We start from the raw sequence: 17,486 nt of genomic DNA, 5'->3' as shown, positions 1-17,486 counted from the left end.
CCAGCGCTTGTTGAGTGACACTAGGTGAAGCAGGCATTGATCTAGCAGAGGTTTCTCTCTAGCAGGGACAGCGCCTGTGAGGATTCTCAAATTCTTAATAATTCATCCTCTGTCTGCACATGCATAAATGTGATAGGGCGAGACTTCTCCAGGAGAAGCAGTTCAACTATAAAATCAGTTGAATTCAATACCTCCAAACCTCACAAGGACTGTTTTATAGGTAGCCTATAGTTGGATTTTTTTCAATTAATATTATTTTAAATTTATATTGTTGATAGAATATGTATGAAGAAAAGGTAGAATGATTTACGATAGATAGATAGATAGATAGATAGATAGATAGATAGATAGATAGATAGATAGATAGATAGATAGATAGATGCAAGAGTTATATTGTACAATATGACTGGCAACAATCATAAAGGATAGTATCAGTCGTGCTTGTTGTGTGAAGGAATTTTACCCAGTAGAGGGCGCCAACAACAAACTATTTAAAAATGAAGAGAGATGAGTCAACAACAGCTGCTTCACCAGAGTCCTCCACACACTGACAGAGATGCTTTTCTTGGCCTACATTTTAGAACTGGTTTGTATTCATCTGCAGTATGTCATCGGGATATAATGTTACCATATGCTCAATAAGGTCCTTTCAAACACAACTTGGCTCAACTTTTGCAGTAACTACTATAGACGGAGTAAGAAAACTGAACTTGTACAAAATCTCCTCTGTTCTTTATGGAAAATGTTCAAATTTGTCAATTTACGCCACGTTGACCTGGTGTGCAATGCATGTGATGAAGCCACATTATTGATTTGTTCTGTGTGGGTTAGGGTTCTGTCGGTGTGGGTGGCATACAGTGTGCGCTGCCAAGATGGTTGGCACGACTGTCTGGCCTGCAAAGCCGAGGGCACTGTAGCGGATCTTAGCGTGTTCAGATGTCCTATCAAGCCGTCTGCATGTTTGTTTATCAGTCTTTTCATTTGTCAATTTGCTGTCTGTCTGGGAACAGAAGAAGGTCAGGGAAGACTGCCAAACCTCCAAAATGACCCTGTTGACCAATAAAGTGCAAAAGCTAAAACTCAGATCACAGATCAAAGATTACTGTGTTCCTGATTGCATCACGGTCTTCGCACAATAGCATACCTCCGTTAATTTAATATGAACATTCAGTCATCATTTATTCACTCTTATGTTGTTCCAAACCCACGAAAAGAATGTATTTGTTTATCATTTACTGGTGCCTTTTTTCAATACAGTTATGATGAATGCAGGATTGAAGCTTTTAAAGGAATAGTTCACACAAAAATAAAAATTGTCATCATTTACTTGCCCTCATGTTGTTCCAAGCCCATAAAACTTTGGTTAATCTTCGAAACACAAATGAAGACATTTTTAATGAAACCTAAGAGGTTTCTGTCCCTCCTTTGAAGGTCAAGGTAACCAAAACATAGAAGATTAAAAAAGGTCACAAAGGCATTGCAAAACAAATCCATATGAATTAATTGCTTTAATCCAAGTCTTCAAGTTCAAGTTCAAGTTCAAGTTGAGCTTTATTGTCATTCCGCTACATGTGGGGACATGCAGTGGAACGAAATGTCGTGTCTCGCAGGACCACGGTGCTACATAAATACAGACATACAACAATGAAGTAAGAAAAAACACTATAAACCTATACACTACTAACAGATTTAACTATAAGTATACTATATATAAGTATTTACCCTATACAAACTAAAAGAATAAAGGATAAAAAATACAACTATACGAATGCTTCACATAAATATTATCCTATACAAACTAAAAAATAGAAGACGAAAAATACAAACTGTACATGTGCAAAGAGAGACATTTGAGTCAGCAGCTGGTTGGGGAACAGTGCAGGATGATTTGTAGTGCAAGAGTATGTAAACATAACATACATATATTGCTGAGTTTTTTGTGAGATTGTGCACACGCAGCAGTGTGTGTAAGTGTCCATAGTGCACCTAGTGTAGAGTGTGAGTGTCCATAGTGCACATAGTGTAAAGTGTAAGTGTCCATAGTGCACATAGTGTAAAGTGTGAGTGTCCATAGTGTAAAGTGTCCATAGTGCACATAGTGTAAAGTGTCCATAGTGTAAAGTGTGAGTGTCCATAGTGTAAAGTGTCCATAGTGCACATAGAGGAGAGTGTCCATAGTGTAAAGAAAAATAAGAATAAAATAAATAAAAAAATATATAAAAGTTCCATACAGTTTTTCTTTGGTGTGGTAAGGTTTGGGGTGGGGGGTGGTCCATGTTCAGGAGGTAGGGGTTTGCATGAGGTTTCAGAGGGGGGCGGGGTGGTTTGAGTTCAGGGCTCTCACAGCCTGGGGGAAAAAGCTGTTGAGCAGTCTGGCGGAGCGGGCTCTGATGCTCCGGTACCGTCTTCCTGATGGTAGGAGCTGGAAGAGACTGTGGGAGGGATGGGTGGAGTCCTTCACGATGCTGTTGGTTTTGCTGGAGCATCGTGTAAGGAAGATGTCCAGGATGGAGGGGAGAGGGGCACCGATGATCTTTGCAGCTGTGTTCACTGTCCGCTGGAGGGTCTTGCGGTCAGCAGCAGTGCAGTTCCCGTACCAGACAGTGATGCAGCTGGTCAGCACACTCTCAATGGTGCCTCTGTAGAATGTGGTGAGGATAGGTGGAGGGAGACTTGCTCTTTTCAGCCGGCGGAGAAAGTGTAGGCGCTGTTGTGCCTTTTTGGAGAGTGACATGGTGTTGGTGGTCCAGGTGAGATCCTCTGTGATGTGCACCCCCAGGAATTTAGTGCTGCTGACTCTCTCCACAGTCGAGCTGTCGATGGTCAGTGGGGGGTGGTCAACGGAGTTTCTCCTGAAGTCCATCACAACCTCCTTTGTCTTCTCCACATTGAGGGACAGGTTGTTTGTGCCACACCATTCAGCCAGCTGTGCCACTTCCTCTCTGTAGTGCGTTTCATCGTTGTTGCTGATGAGACCTACCACTGTTGTGTCATCAGCAAACTTGATGATGTGGTTGGAGCTGAACTTGGCAGTGCAGTCGTGGGTCAGCAGTGTGAAGAGCAGCGGGCTGAGCACACAGCCTTGTGGGGCACCTGTGCTCAGTGTTGTAGTGCTCGAGGTGTTGTTGCCGACACGGACTGACTGAGGTCTTCCAGTTAGAAAGTCCAGGATCCAGTTACAGAGGGAATTGTTAAGGCCCAGCAGGTTTAGCTTATTTATGAGCTGTTGTGGGATTATTGTGTTGAATGCCGAGCTGAAGTCAATGAACAGCATTCTAACATAGGAGTCTTTATTTTCTAGGTGGGTAAGAGCCAGGTGGAGGGTGGAGGAAATTGCATCGTCCGTAGAGCGGTTTGGACGGTATGCAAACTGGAGCGGGTCAAGTGTGTTGGGGAGGCTGGTTTTGATGTTATGCATGACTAGCTTCTCAAAGCACTTCATCATGATTGGAGTCAGTGCTATGGGACGGTAGTCATTGAGACAGGACACAGGTGATTTCTTTGGTACCGGTATGATTGTTGTGGATTTGAAACACGTGGGGACGACTGCCTGACTCAGCGAGGTGTTGAAGATATCTGTTAGGACATCTGTCAGCTGTGCAGCACAGTCTCTCAGAACACGGCCAGGTATGTTGTCAGGACCCGCAGCCTTGCGTGGGTTAATCCTAGATAGGGTCTTCCTTACGTCGGCTGGGGACAGACAGAGCGCCCGGTCGTTGGGAGGTGTGGGCAGTTTTTGTGCAGGTGTGTCATTCTGCATTTCAAACCGTGAATAAAAGTGGTTGAGTGCATCGGGGAGGGATGTGTCCTCATCACAGGCCTGTGGCGGGGGCTTGTAGTCAGTGATGGTCTGAATGGCTTGCCACAGGCTCCGTGTGTCTCTGCTGTCTGTGAAGTGGTTGTTGATTTTTTGGGCATATGACCGTTTTGCTTTTTTGATGCCACAGGACAGATTGGCTCTTGCTGTTTTGAGGGCTGCTTTATCTCCTGATCTGAATGCTTCATCTCTGGTCTTTAGCAGCCCACGAACCTCTGCTGTCATCCATGGCTTCTGGTTTGCACGTGTGGTGATGGTTTTGGTGACTGTCACTTGTGAAGAGATATTGCTTTATATGATAATTCATTTTACTTTAGGCTTGTGTTTGTGTGTGCGTCACAAACTAGAAGAAATCTTGTTGGTTTTTACACAATACTAGCGCACGTTTGGGTTTATGTGTTACGGTGCTTTATGATTGCATGTCCATCATTGTTTAGATGTAAACAAAAGTCTAAATTAAATGTGGTTCCCTGAACAATCCCTTTAACAAATGCTTTGTAAGTAAATAATTCAGATTAGTTTAGCGAAATGTATCGACCAGTACATTAGAGATTTGACACAAAAGAAAGATTCATTCATGTATCAGAGTGAATACTGACTTCAATATCTGTCTGTTTCTGTTACAGACGTCTTTTTAAAGACTTGGACCACTTTAATGGGTCTTTTTTATGCCATTTCGGATATGAGTCATATGTATTTCGAAGCCAGGAAGATGAAATAATTATGGAAGTCTCATTTTTGAGTAAAATATTTCTTTAAACCCACATAAATGTTCAGAGACATTCTTGATTTTCACAGGGAGTTAATCTGAAGGAGCCCCTGAAGGCATGTTAATACCATGACAGATCTCGACAACAGAAGGAAGCAGTCTGCCCTTCTGAATCAGAAGAAAAACAGAGGATCGCTCAGATATCAATCCTCTTATGGGTCTTTTAATCTGGCCTGTGACCCACACCCCCTTGCCACTTTAATGCGTTCGTACGCCCTCCTATCCCCCCTGCTGGTTACTCCCCATTCTAGGACTGCACGGAGGTCCGTACTGTACGTATGCCGACTAAGTTAGACATTCACACATCATTTATTCAGGCCAGATCCATAGTGGTTTATTTCTCTCGGGTGTGTGGCCTAGACAGACGGCCAAAACGATCCGTCAAACACATCGTCCATTGTATGCGACCGCACAGCGTATGTCTCAGAAAAAGCGACACGCTCTGAATCAACCTAAATCTGAAACCTTTACTCATCTCTGTGATCATGTTCACAAAGTGCATTGCTTCGTGTTCCTCCAAAGTAAATATCACGTTGGATCATTCCAGAGGAATCGAGCCTGTTGATTTTGGCCCAGTGTCTGTGCGGCTCTGTGCTTGTTGTGATAGCTCTGATGCCATAAGAATTTTACAATGGCTCTGCTGTTTGTCTTCACTGCTCCGTCTCCCTAAAGCTGATGACCCCGCAATGGCTAGATAGACTGCTTTAATCCAGAAAAGCTCGTGTATTTGATGGTTGGCCGCAGAGTAGGCTCTTGCTTTCCTAGAGAATGCAATTGTCTCCTCAGAATGGACCGGCCTTATTCGCTGCTGTTAAGCTCCATAGTTCACTTTGTAGAACAGTGGCTATTGTAAAAAGGTCACCGTGGCGCACACTCGCTCTCGCCAGGCACTACAGCCTGACAAAAGCTTCTTTGATTGAGTTTTAGTGGCGAGCTAGGTAATCTAAGAGGCTTCAGAACCTCTCTGAAGAGGTCAGGGTTTATCTTCTTTCGTGGAAGATCAAGAAAGAAAAATATTTTAATCTACAGTATTTTGAGGCTAAGGAGGCATTGATGAGCCGTGTGGTCTTGTTATTGGTAACTCTCATCTAAATATGACAATTTGCTCTGAATTTGGATTCTGAATAAATATAGATCATTCGGTCATTAGTGGTGATTAGGGCATTGATGGTGGTTACTAGAATTACTGACCAAAGTGTAAAAAATGTCCAGCCCAAGTCTCTGATTCTTTTATATAATGTATGTGGAGATTCAACCCCCCCCCCCCTTATGAAAATTATAAAATGGATTGCTTAGAAAAGTCATGTGATTTGTCAGATGTAATATGACAGAACATATCAAAATCTAACGTTATTAAAAAGCAGTAGGATATGTATTCATTCTATATACATATTCTCCTCCTCCGGGCCTCCATGTGTGCATATAATAAACCACATCTCTTTAGCAGACTCACCCTTCTCTCTGGGTTCTGCTGAACCTGTTGCACCTTGGTTCCCCACTGCTGTGCTGACAGCCTTCTTGCCTCTTTGAATCTCCCCAGCCGTTTTCTGTAACCCTGACCTCTCTTAGGGAGTTTATGGCCATTGTAGTGTCCAATATGTTTCCATTCCTTGGATGTACAACTTCCTTCCAATCCTCTTGGCTCTTGGCTCCCTCCTCTCATTTTGTCTCCTCTGCTGCTGTCCCTCTTGACTCATGGTCCACTTCCTCTTTTCGTGACATCCCACCCCTTCTGTTCCTCTGTTCTGACCTTACTTAAAAGTATTTTACACCTTGTTTGTGTGACACTTCGTGTCTTCTCATTGCAGATTCTATATTTCACCAAATGAATAAATATGGGAATATTAAATATTGATTTGAGTTAATAGAATTTTTTACAAATTTACCTGTGTATTATTTTAAGGATTCCACCAGGAAAAAACAGACCATTACAACATACAAAACAACTGCCTCAGGACACACAGAATGCGATTTTGTTTTAAATGTGAGATAAAAAGTTGCAATTACCTTAAAAAAAAAAAAAGTTTACATCTCACACTTTTGACTCTTTCTATCTGAATTCTGAGTTTGCATCTTGCAATTCTTTTTTTTCCCCCAAAAAAAGGTAATTGTAACTTTTTATCTCATAATTTGGACTTTTTTTGTGTTGCAATTGTGAGAGATAAAATTAGGTCACTGTGTAATAATAGGAACAATAGGTTCATACTGAAGATTTGTACTCATTCAACACCTTTTCATTGTCTCACATCATTTCTACATTGTGTTCAATAACTAATTTTACATTCTTTAGTTCTGCATTCATATTTTGTCTCATTCAGCAGTCTTACAAGCATTCATTTTGAGTGTAGTATTGATTGAATGTATGCAAAGCTGCTCTGTAACCTATAATCTACAAGCAGTATTTCTGTTGCACTGCAAGTGAATTGTATTACAATGATAGGATTCCCAATTGCCCTGAGATGCGAAACTTAAAAGAGATATGGTAAGTCTGCCAGTCTTGTCTTTCTGAGTATGAGAGCTTTTGCAATAACCTCCAGGTGGATGGAACTCTTTGATTTGTTCAGAATGTTAAATGAAGTGCATCAACAATTCAGATTACAGTTGTCCAATCAGAAAGCAAGCATTGCCCTTGTGAGTGCTTGCAAGATGTAGTTCAATAGAGACACAAAACAGTGTCTCTATTGTATTACAGCTTCATGCAGCATGATATAATCACCCACAATTCCTGTCCACTCACTCTCCGGCTGTCATGCCATTCAAGTGTGAGACATTAATTGTCGTAAACACTTTAATTGAATCTTTCTCCTGCAGCCTTTCTATTCATTTCCTCCTTTCTCTCACGATTTGTGTCAAATGTTGTCCTGACACAGATTTTCTTATGACAGTGGCCTGTTTATTGGCTTTAATTAATGAACAAAGACGCGATATACAGACACAGTCTCACTTTGCCAACCAGGGGTCATGAACATGGAATATTTTATTTGCTCTTGAAAAGTACTCGGTTTTCTGGAAGCTCAGCTCATGGGAACAACATCATGGGTGCTTTTGGAGGGGCCTATGTTTAGACCAGTGGTTCTTAAACCAGTTGATGATAATCATGATAAAGATGATAATCATTTAAAATAAAATCTATTCAAATGCTACAATTACAATGCCAAATAAGCTTTACAGCATAAATAAAACGTGTTTTGCTTTAATAAATGAGTAGTGCTTTAAAGCATTAATTTCGTGTTTTGATATTCATTGATATTCAGTTTTAATGTATTTGCAGTTCTAGTTTCTTTGGGCGCTTTTTGAGTGTTGACTGATAACGGGGGGCCTTGAAGTTAGAAAGGTTGAGAACCACTGATCTAGACTAGAGCTCTTGTAATACCATTCTTGATGTAATACTGATGTCATTTTATGAAACATTGTGGTTATGTGCAATATTTAAGATTTATTCAAATTGAATGTTACTAGATATAACTTCTTTTCAGTTCGCTAATAAACATGTTTGCAAATGCACGAGAGAACATTCAGTCCCTTGGTACACTTGGTTTTTCAGCAGTTGTGGTGTTGCTTGTATTTCAAATGTTTCAGTGTCAGCACTACTGCTATTAACTTTTAATAGCTAGCGTCTGTCTAGGTCAGGAGGTGGACTGAGTCAACATCAGACTGACTGTTTGGACGGAAAGGTTATTTAAGCCTTACACCTCTATTATGCAACATTACCAACTCTCTTGCTATCTAACTGTCTTCCTCTTGTTCTCTTACAAAAATATTGGACACTTCTGGTGAAATAATAGCATATGATTAATAATGACCTATGAATGACAGTGAAAGCACTTACAATCCAGTACAACTGTTCTGTATTATTTTTTATGTTGTTTTGGTTTTACAAAAAGGGAAGAGAACAAAAGGCACTTCGTATGACATAATACTGACTTCCAGACCAAACCATCTGAATTTGATATAAGCCCTCAGTGTTATTCTACAGGAGGACACTGGGATGCCAAGGACCGAAGGGCAAACTGAAGCTGCATTTAATCCCTTAACTGTTGATGTCACTCACAACATAATCCAGTCTCGGGACAAAAAGACCCTCTGCCTTTATAGGTGAGTTTTGTTTGAAAGTGAAAATAGGTAATCCCTTCTATACTGTGGCAAATGATTATATCTAAAGAGAAAAATAGCCATATTATGGATCTGGATTTACAGACTCAGTTGTCAAATAAAAGGTCAAAATGTCAGTCAAAATAGAGCATTAGGGAAAACTCACACAAAATGACATTCTCATTGACAATGGCATGTATGTGTATATATATAAAAAAAATAAATAAATCAACCCTCACCATTAAAGGAATAGTTCACCAACAAAGAAAAACGAAGTAAAAAAAGTTCCGATAAAGATAAATCATTTTAATGATGGATTTGTTTCTCACACAAACACAGCTATTTGGATGATTTGTTGATTGTTGTGATGTTTTTATCAGCTGTTTGGGTTCTCATTCTGACGGCACCCATTCACTGCAGAGGATCCATAGGTGAGCAAGAGATGTAATGCTAAATTTCTCCAAATTGGTAACGATGAAGAAACAAACTTATCTACATCTTGGCCTGAGGGCGAGTAAATTGTCTGCAAATTTTCGTTTCCAGTGACAAGCAAAAGGGTTGTAAGAACAAAATCAGCGAAGACACTACTGGTGCTTTTAAGACCCCAGAAACCATTATGTTGTGCTAAAAAACCTATATCTTTTCTAATCTACAAAGAACTGTATTTCAACTCCAGACTGCAAAGACTCACCTGGGAGCCTTTATTTTTTAAAGTGTATCGTTGACCTACAGTTAAGAATATGTGGCAGCACCTTACAGAGACAATTAACTCTTCATTTTCAGGGTAAAAATACACATTTACTGACTCTGAAACCCCAAGTTTCAGCCTGATACAGCTGTCTTGTCCAGAGATATGCTTGGCCTCGGACCAACACTCCTAACTAGCCATTTCTCTCAAGCTGGGAGGCTTTAGCTTAACAGCCAAAAGGTGTTATGGATGGATCTCTTGATTCCTACTTTTGGCAGAGCAGAGCATATTTGCCTACGTCCCATAAACAGCTGTAGGATAAAGAACTCACTATTAAAAATATTGAAACTGGGTGGAATTCCCCTTTACGTAGTTCATTTGGTAAAAAGATTTATATCAGCACAGGCATGACTTAAGTGAAGAATAGCTAAGAACGAGTTATGATCCTCTACAACCCATAAATTTCTCTCACTTTATCTATGAAACTCTCAATCCGATAGGTATTCTAAGCTACACACCCATTGTTATTGCAAAGTTCTTAAGGCAAATTTATTTTCCATTTGAAATGAGTATATTGGCATTACATACACAGGCATTAATCCTTTTTTTGGCAATAAAAAATTACTAGATATTACATGCAACAACATGCAAAGCAATGCATTTATAATGCCTGTGGTTTGCACTGCACATTATGAATACCTTTTTAATGCTTTATATACAGGTTTAAGGTATTAGCATTTATGCAATACCAATAATAGCAACATGTTGTGTAAAACAGGGAAACATGTAATAGCAGGCCAAGTAGCAATGATTATAGAAGCATGTCATCTCAGAATGACAATTTTTCAAATATATATTCCAGTATCCCGACGCGGCTTGGAAAATTAATGGATGTTTGTATGTATGTGTTTGTATGGATGGACATGTTTCACGGCATCATTTACAGGTTAAACATAGAATTTATTACATGTATTAAAGATCCTCATGACGTTGTCAAGACCTGTGGTTGAACCCGCCACTTTTTCTCCCTCAGTGCATTGATTGTTTCCTCTTTACACCAGAGCAGGCCAGTTCTCATGATGAGAAAAACAGAAACCCAGAGCAGCAGAAGAGCAGGAGAGAACATGATGAGTTTCACACACTGAACAGTTAATGAAGTAACAAGTTTTTTTTTTTTTTTTTTTTCAACGGAGGCTGTTGAATCTTGCATATCACGTGTATTCTGCAGTTAAATGGTAAGTGTGTTATGTGTACTGTATAATTTTAGAATGTCATGCATTTTTTTAAATAAAATTTGATAATTAAAAAGCACCCAATGTTAGAATGATTTCTGTTAAGCGATAAAACGCTTGCATTTTTTTTAGTCATTTGGGATGAAAAATATTTTGGCAATGACCCACAGAGATTTACCAATCTCTATAGGGATGAGACATTAAACCAGTTAATATCAAATCTGGCCAGACATTCAGACTCTCTTATCACACAGACTGCTATTTATAGGTGGGCTGACCCAGGTTCAGGTTTGGAGTGATGCTCTGCTGTCAGTTTTGTTGAGACATAAACAAGGGCTTCACTCTGTGATCGACAGTCTCTGATCTTCTCCTTTTCGTTTGCTTCGTTCCAGAAAAAGTGAACCTGCGACCTCCAGGTGTCAGGCATGCCAGTCAGTGGAGTAAAGAGCAGCTTTCAGCCAGATCGTTAGTTGAATTGCCATTTGATGCCAAAGTGTCTACCACAACATCCTACATTAACTGATAAACAACTTCTTCACACCCCCTTTCTCTCTCTTAAAATCTGTTCTTTTTCAAGTCCAAGTATTATTTTGAAAGACTTTGTTCCAGTCAAGATTTGATGAATGTTAGAGATGATAAACTTTGTGCCACAACTGTTATACACTGATAGAGCAATAGCAATTTCAGTTTGCAGAGGAATTCATCTTTTACTGTAGAAAACTCTGAAGCAAGACCATCATCAGGAGTTCTTGTTATTGTTAATGTACCTACCAAAGTGAATGACTAGCTATATAGCAATTATAATTGTACTGTAAAAATATCCCATTAAATTTAAGACTGCTGTTCTAGAAATTCACTATGAAAAATATGGTAACAATGGGATGGCATATTGTACAACTCATGTAATCAAGTTATAATGACAAAATGTTAATATACCTACCAAAAGTCTCTTTGTACCTTAAAACATACTGATCTGTGCGTTTTCTGAGCTTTATTGCATGATTTAGATTATCAGATATTGGAAAGAAATGACTTATGGGATGGTGTTTGTGTTTAACTGTTTTAGGAAAAACAATGTTTTTTTTATTAAAGTCACATTCATTTTCCTGCCATTGTACTATAAAAAGGATATTTTTGAGGTGGCTTGGGTGAGATCTAAAGCTAAATTAACTCTGAATAGTCAAACACATGGGTTGAGGTATGGTATGGTGCAAAAAAAAAAAAAAAAAACCCTTCATGGAACTTATTTGAGCCATATGTGTTACATAGAACTTACTCACCCTTTGGAAGTCATGCCATGTCTGGAGGATACGCTCAGTGCCCTCAATGACCTGAACTTTTGGAGATTCTTGATTGTGTTGCTTCCTTTAGCCCAGCATGCAACTGTAACAGATACATTAGATAATGGTTTTAACATTTTAATATATAAACCCTAATTCTTCCTTATTACTTAACTAGTTTATGAACAATGCTACTTTTCATTTATGTTGGAAAAATCTGACTGTGTTTGAATCTGGAGCATGAAAAATAGAAATAGAAAAGTTTTATTTTAATTCAAAGCTTTACTAGAATTAGTTAATGCTGCAGAATTTATGTTGTAACTGTAATTTGCTGTGTTCAGTTTTTATTTGTTTATTAAAGGAATGGTCCACCCAAAAACATTTACTGAAAATGTACTTATCTTCAGACCATGCAAGATGAGTTGAGTTTTCTATTCATTTGTAACAGATTTGGAGTAAATTGATGCTGTCAGAATTAGAGACTAAACAGCTAACAAAAACATCACAATAATCCACAATTAATGCACATGACCCCAGTCCATCAATTAATGTCTTGTGAAGTGAAAAGCGGCATGTCTGTAATAAACAAATCCATTTTTAAGGTGTTTTCAACTTCAAACCTGCTAAAATGCAAGTTCTCTATCCAGAATATTGCTAAAAAAGGTGTTCATTAAGTGCCCATTAAGGTCTTGACTGATCTAGAAGAGAAACGCATACAGATCAAGCACTGTTTACAAGTGAAAACAGTCCGAATGTCTCTGTATTTTCATGTGAGAGGACAACAGAGGATGTACTTTTTTCACTGGAGGAAGTATTTATTATATCGATTATGGACTTGTATTTTGTCCAGAAGCAACAGTTTGAAGTTAAAATGCCTTGATGCTGAATTCATACAAATGTAAAACTTTTTGCTTCATGACACATGAATTGATAGACTGAAGTCGGTTACTTGTGGATTGTTGTGATGTTTTTATCAGCTGTTTGGACTCTCATTCTGACGGCACCCATTCATTGCAGAGGATCCATTGGTGAGCAAATCTTTCTCCAAATCTGTTCTTATTTGGGGAAGTCATGGCCTAATGGTTAGAGAGTTGGACTTGTGCTCCAAAGGTTGCGGGTTCGAGTCTCTGGCCGGCAGGAATTGTAGGTGGGGGGAGTGAATGTCCAGCGCTCTCTCCACCCTCAATACCACGACTGAGGTGCCCTTGAGCAAGGCACCGAACCCCCAACTGCTTCCCGGGCACCGCAGCATAAATGGCTGCCCACTGCTCCGGGTGTATGTTCACGGTGTGTGTGTTCACTGCTGTGTGTGTGCACGTTGGATGGGTTAAATGCAGAGCACGAATTCCGAGTATGGGTCACCATACTTGGCTGAATGTCACTTCGCTTCACTTCACTTATGAAGAAACAAACTCATCTACTCATGCTAGTCTGACGGTGAGTACTTTTTCAGCAAATTTTTATTTTTTTCCTCTGATTGCATCAATGTTGAAATAATGTAACTTGATCATATTGCAATATACCGTAATGGCTCTTTGTTAATACGGTAATGTCTACATTTATTTATGAGTTGCATTCATTTTTTTCTTTTCTTTTCTGTGTATTAATTTCACTTGGCCAAACAGGGAAAATGTAGCCCTCAATGTTTCATTTACCAGCACTTCATGTTAATTTCTTTTCAAAGTGGATTAAATGGGAAAAAAGGACACAAGATTGGGGGTTGCTTTGGGGGAGGGGGGTTTTGGGTTGACAATTCCAAACTTTCATGCGACTTGTTTTTCTATAGCAGCTCACCCAGGACAGGACATTCTGTTCATTGTAACACAGGCTCTGACCACAAGGACAAAGGCTTTTGTACACAAACAATGTATTTTGGTGTTAATGAAAGCCTTTAGAAAAGAAAGGACCCTGAATCACGGGTTCTGTGTATGTTTTACCCTTCAGCGAGTCAGCGGTAATGAGAGGAGAGGGTTATATTAATCCATAAACCTGGCATGAGTGCAGACTGTCTGGATAGCAGAGGAAGATCTGATGTCTGGCTGGATGCAAAGGGGAGACATTGTTCTGGTTCAGGTGCCGGTGCCAGCTCATTACTATAGAACGCTAGCACTAGGTAGTTCATGGGTTCATTGGTTGTATGAGAGGTGGAGGATCATCTTGATTACTGAGAGATTAAAGTAACCGATCAATGATTTCTTGGAAATCTTTGGGGGTAGAGGGGGTAGACCTCTGTTGCATGCATGCTGCTAAAAATTGATGGGAAAAGTCAAATGTTTCGTAAGTGCTCGGATCATATTTCTTCACTGGCGGTCATTTTCTTGAGCTGTTTCTTATTATTATGTAAGGTTATGGTCTTCTTTGTTTTGGTACGGTGCACTTTCCCCCCTGCCAAAGTGGTTTTGAAAGTTATGTAATGCCTGTAACAGTTAATCGTAACCTGTTAAAGTGTCTCCCATGGGTTCATATAGTAGCTAACATTGTAACGCATGCTTTCTCCTCTATTTATGGTAAAACACTAAGACTTGACACTTGGAAGCACCGCATGTCCTCTGTTTAACCGTTTGGAGTAGGTACAAAATCAATGAAGCGTCACTATTAAAGTTCTTGTGGAATAAAAGCATGTTTTATTGCTCATTATTGGGGTTTATGATGCTGTTGCATAATAAATGCTATGATAATTAATGTGATGCTCTTTAAAAACATGTTTTTATCCACAGAATGGCATCATATTTCATCCACTTATTTGAAATTGAATGTGCTATTTATTTATCTATTTTTAAATCTTTCTTTTCTATTGTGGTGAAAAATAAACCTCAGGTTTTGACGTGGATTACATGTTCTCCTAAACATGGTTTGACAGTAATTCTATGGACTCCTGATAAAACAAACTTGACTGGCAAACAATGTCTGCTCCGCCCACTCAACACATTTTTGTGCTCCTGGGACGGCATGAGAGTGTTTTGCCCTTTCATTCAATACATTTTGTATGGACTGTCACTACGTGTCCAGCTCCAAAACAGAGTGTAACTGAGTCTGTGTTGGTGTGGTGAGACATTATGTTTGCTCAGTACACAGCGTGCAGTGAACACTCCTGTTAAACTTAAATCTTTTCACAGAAACCGTAGAATTCCTGTGAAATAGCTGTACATGGAAATCCCAGATAATTTTGATGCGTTAAGGGCTTGATAACAAATCTAGAAAGACACTTTGGTCTGAATTCGGTGCGGGGTCATGGTGCAACAGTGTGGAAACATGTTCAAAGCATGTGCACTAGCATCGTGGCGGTGAGTTTTGCAGAGCAAGCATCACTATTAATGTTGCTTACATTCAAGGTTTTAAACTTCACTCCATAACTCATCCTGCACCATTCGTGCTACGGTCCTGAATGACAATTCATATCACACAGCTTGTCAAGAAGAGGTGTGCTGGTACTTTTCTTACATATAAGACAAATTCTCATGACAGCTGATAAGAGGTGAAAAAAACCATAGACTTACATTAAAGGAGACAACGTCCTAAAAAGCACCCAGAACCTCAAGGAATCGCATAGCAACATACTGTAAATAACACAAAAATAAAACGAGAATTTCTAAATATTAGAATAAATATACAAATCATTAATTTTTATAAAGCAACACTGCCCAACAAAGCCAGTTTACTGGCTGAGGCTATTTTTGTGCTTGAATAGCTTGAAACCATTAAAATATGCTAAAGTCTGTATTATCAAAGCTAAAAATGGTCGAATAAAAGAAATAGTTCACCCCAAAATAAAAGTGAATGGGTGCTGTCAGAAACAGCTGCAAAAAAAATAAAAATAATAATCCACAAGTAATCAACATGATCCCCTCAGTTAATGTCTTGTGAAGCGAAAAGCTGGGTGTTTGTAATAAACAAAACAATTATTAAGTAGTTTTAACTTTAAAACCATTGCTTCTGGCTAAAATATGAGATAATACTCCCTGATAAACATGTTGTTTTGTAGATTTGTTTTCTTACTGACCGTGTACAGTAAATGCTGTTCCATATAGATTTTACTATTAATTTTTAACTTTGGATATAAAAATAAATATAAAAAAGCATATTAAAATATGAATGGATTTAGAAAGATGAAAATATAGATGAATTAATGGAAATTATGTATTTATTCTGGATTAAAAAACCTTCCTCATTTCAGGAATCTGTCAGGGCATTGGAAAGTGACTAAAACATCAGTACTGCTTGGGCACACTATTTGTTTTTATTTTACCTATGACTCAAAGACCACAGAATAAATCATTGTGTCATTGAGTAACAGTTCTATGCCCACTAACACAAATAAGAAAATAATTTATTCCACTTGTTTATAGAAACATAATTGTACAATTCATCATCTTACTCTTTCTTTGCACTCTCTAAACTGTCATTTTAATTTGCTTTTTGATTTTCTCACAGTCCTGCAGTCCAGTCTAATAATGGCACAGCATAAAGATCTGCAGATTATTAGGATTTCTTTATCATAAGAATCGTTTTCTTTATTAGGCATATATGTACACTGTTGCTCAAAAGTTTGGGGTTGGTAAAATTTGTTAATGTTTTTGGAAAAAAGTCTCATGCTCACCAAGGCTGCATTTATTATTATTATTAATAATAATAATGTAAAATATTTTAATATTTAAATGATCTGTTTTCAATCAAAATATAACTTCAAATGAAATTTATTCCTGTGGTGGCAAAGTCATTACTCCAGTCTGCAGTGCCACATGATCCTTCAGAAATCATACTAATATGCTGATTTTCTGCTCAAAAAACATTTCTCATTATTATCAAATGTTGAAAACAGTTGTGCTGCTTAACAGTTTTGTGGAAATTGTGGTACATTATTTTTCAGGATTTTTTAATGAACAGAAAGCATTAGAATATTTATTTGGAATTATTTTTTTGTAACAATGTTAAAGTGATTAATGCCATATATATATATATATATATATATATATATATATATATATATATATATATCATGATTTGTGAAACACCAGTAATGCAAAATGACCATCCTGCACCTGCTCTATTATTACACATAAAAAACTGGTGCATATAAATTGCATATGGCTACATTTTGAATCCTAATTACTGGACCTACAGTAACATGTTTAACAAGAGAGCAGTGGTCCAAAAGCCATTATTCACAGGGTGTTTGTGTGTTACTGGATTTGTAATGGACAAAGATGACGTGCATATACATCAGTTATGATAGCAAGGGCTATACATGCTGTATGATTCATTGTTTATGATTATGTGGTCACCAGACAGTGTTTATTCTCGGTGGAAAGAACGTCCAGATGCATTTTTTTTCTCATAGAGACACTATTCCACCCCCAGTTGTCTCTCCACCCTGTGCATTCCACCCCCCTCAAAGGCAGCCAGAATACAGGAAACAGTTGAAACTGTTTATACATGAGACTATGCAAACCTTACTCAAAGACGGCAGGGTTCCTGGGATTTTCCACTTTCCATTTCAGACCTATATAAAAGCATATATTTCTCTGCATGTGTTTGGTGTTTCCTTTCAGTGAATATGACTTTTGGTCAGACATTTTACTCAAACACAAATTAGGCTAGCTCACCAAAA

The sequence above is a fragment of the Barbus barbus genome (assembly GCF_936440315.1).
Source record: "Barbus barbus genome assembly, chromosome: 30".
NCBI classification, from domain to species: Eukaryota; Metazoa; Chordata; class Actinopteri; order Cypriniformes; family Cyprinidae; genus Barbus; species Barbus barbus.
This window is presented reverse-complemented; position numbering follows the sequence as displayed.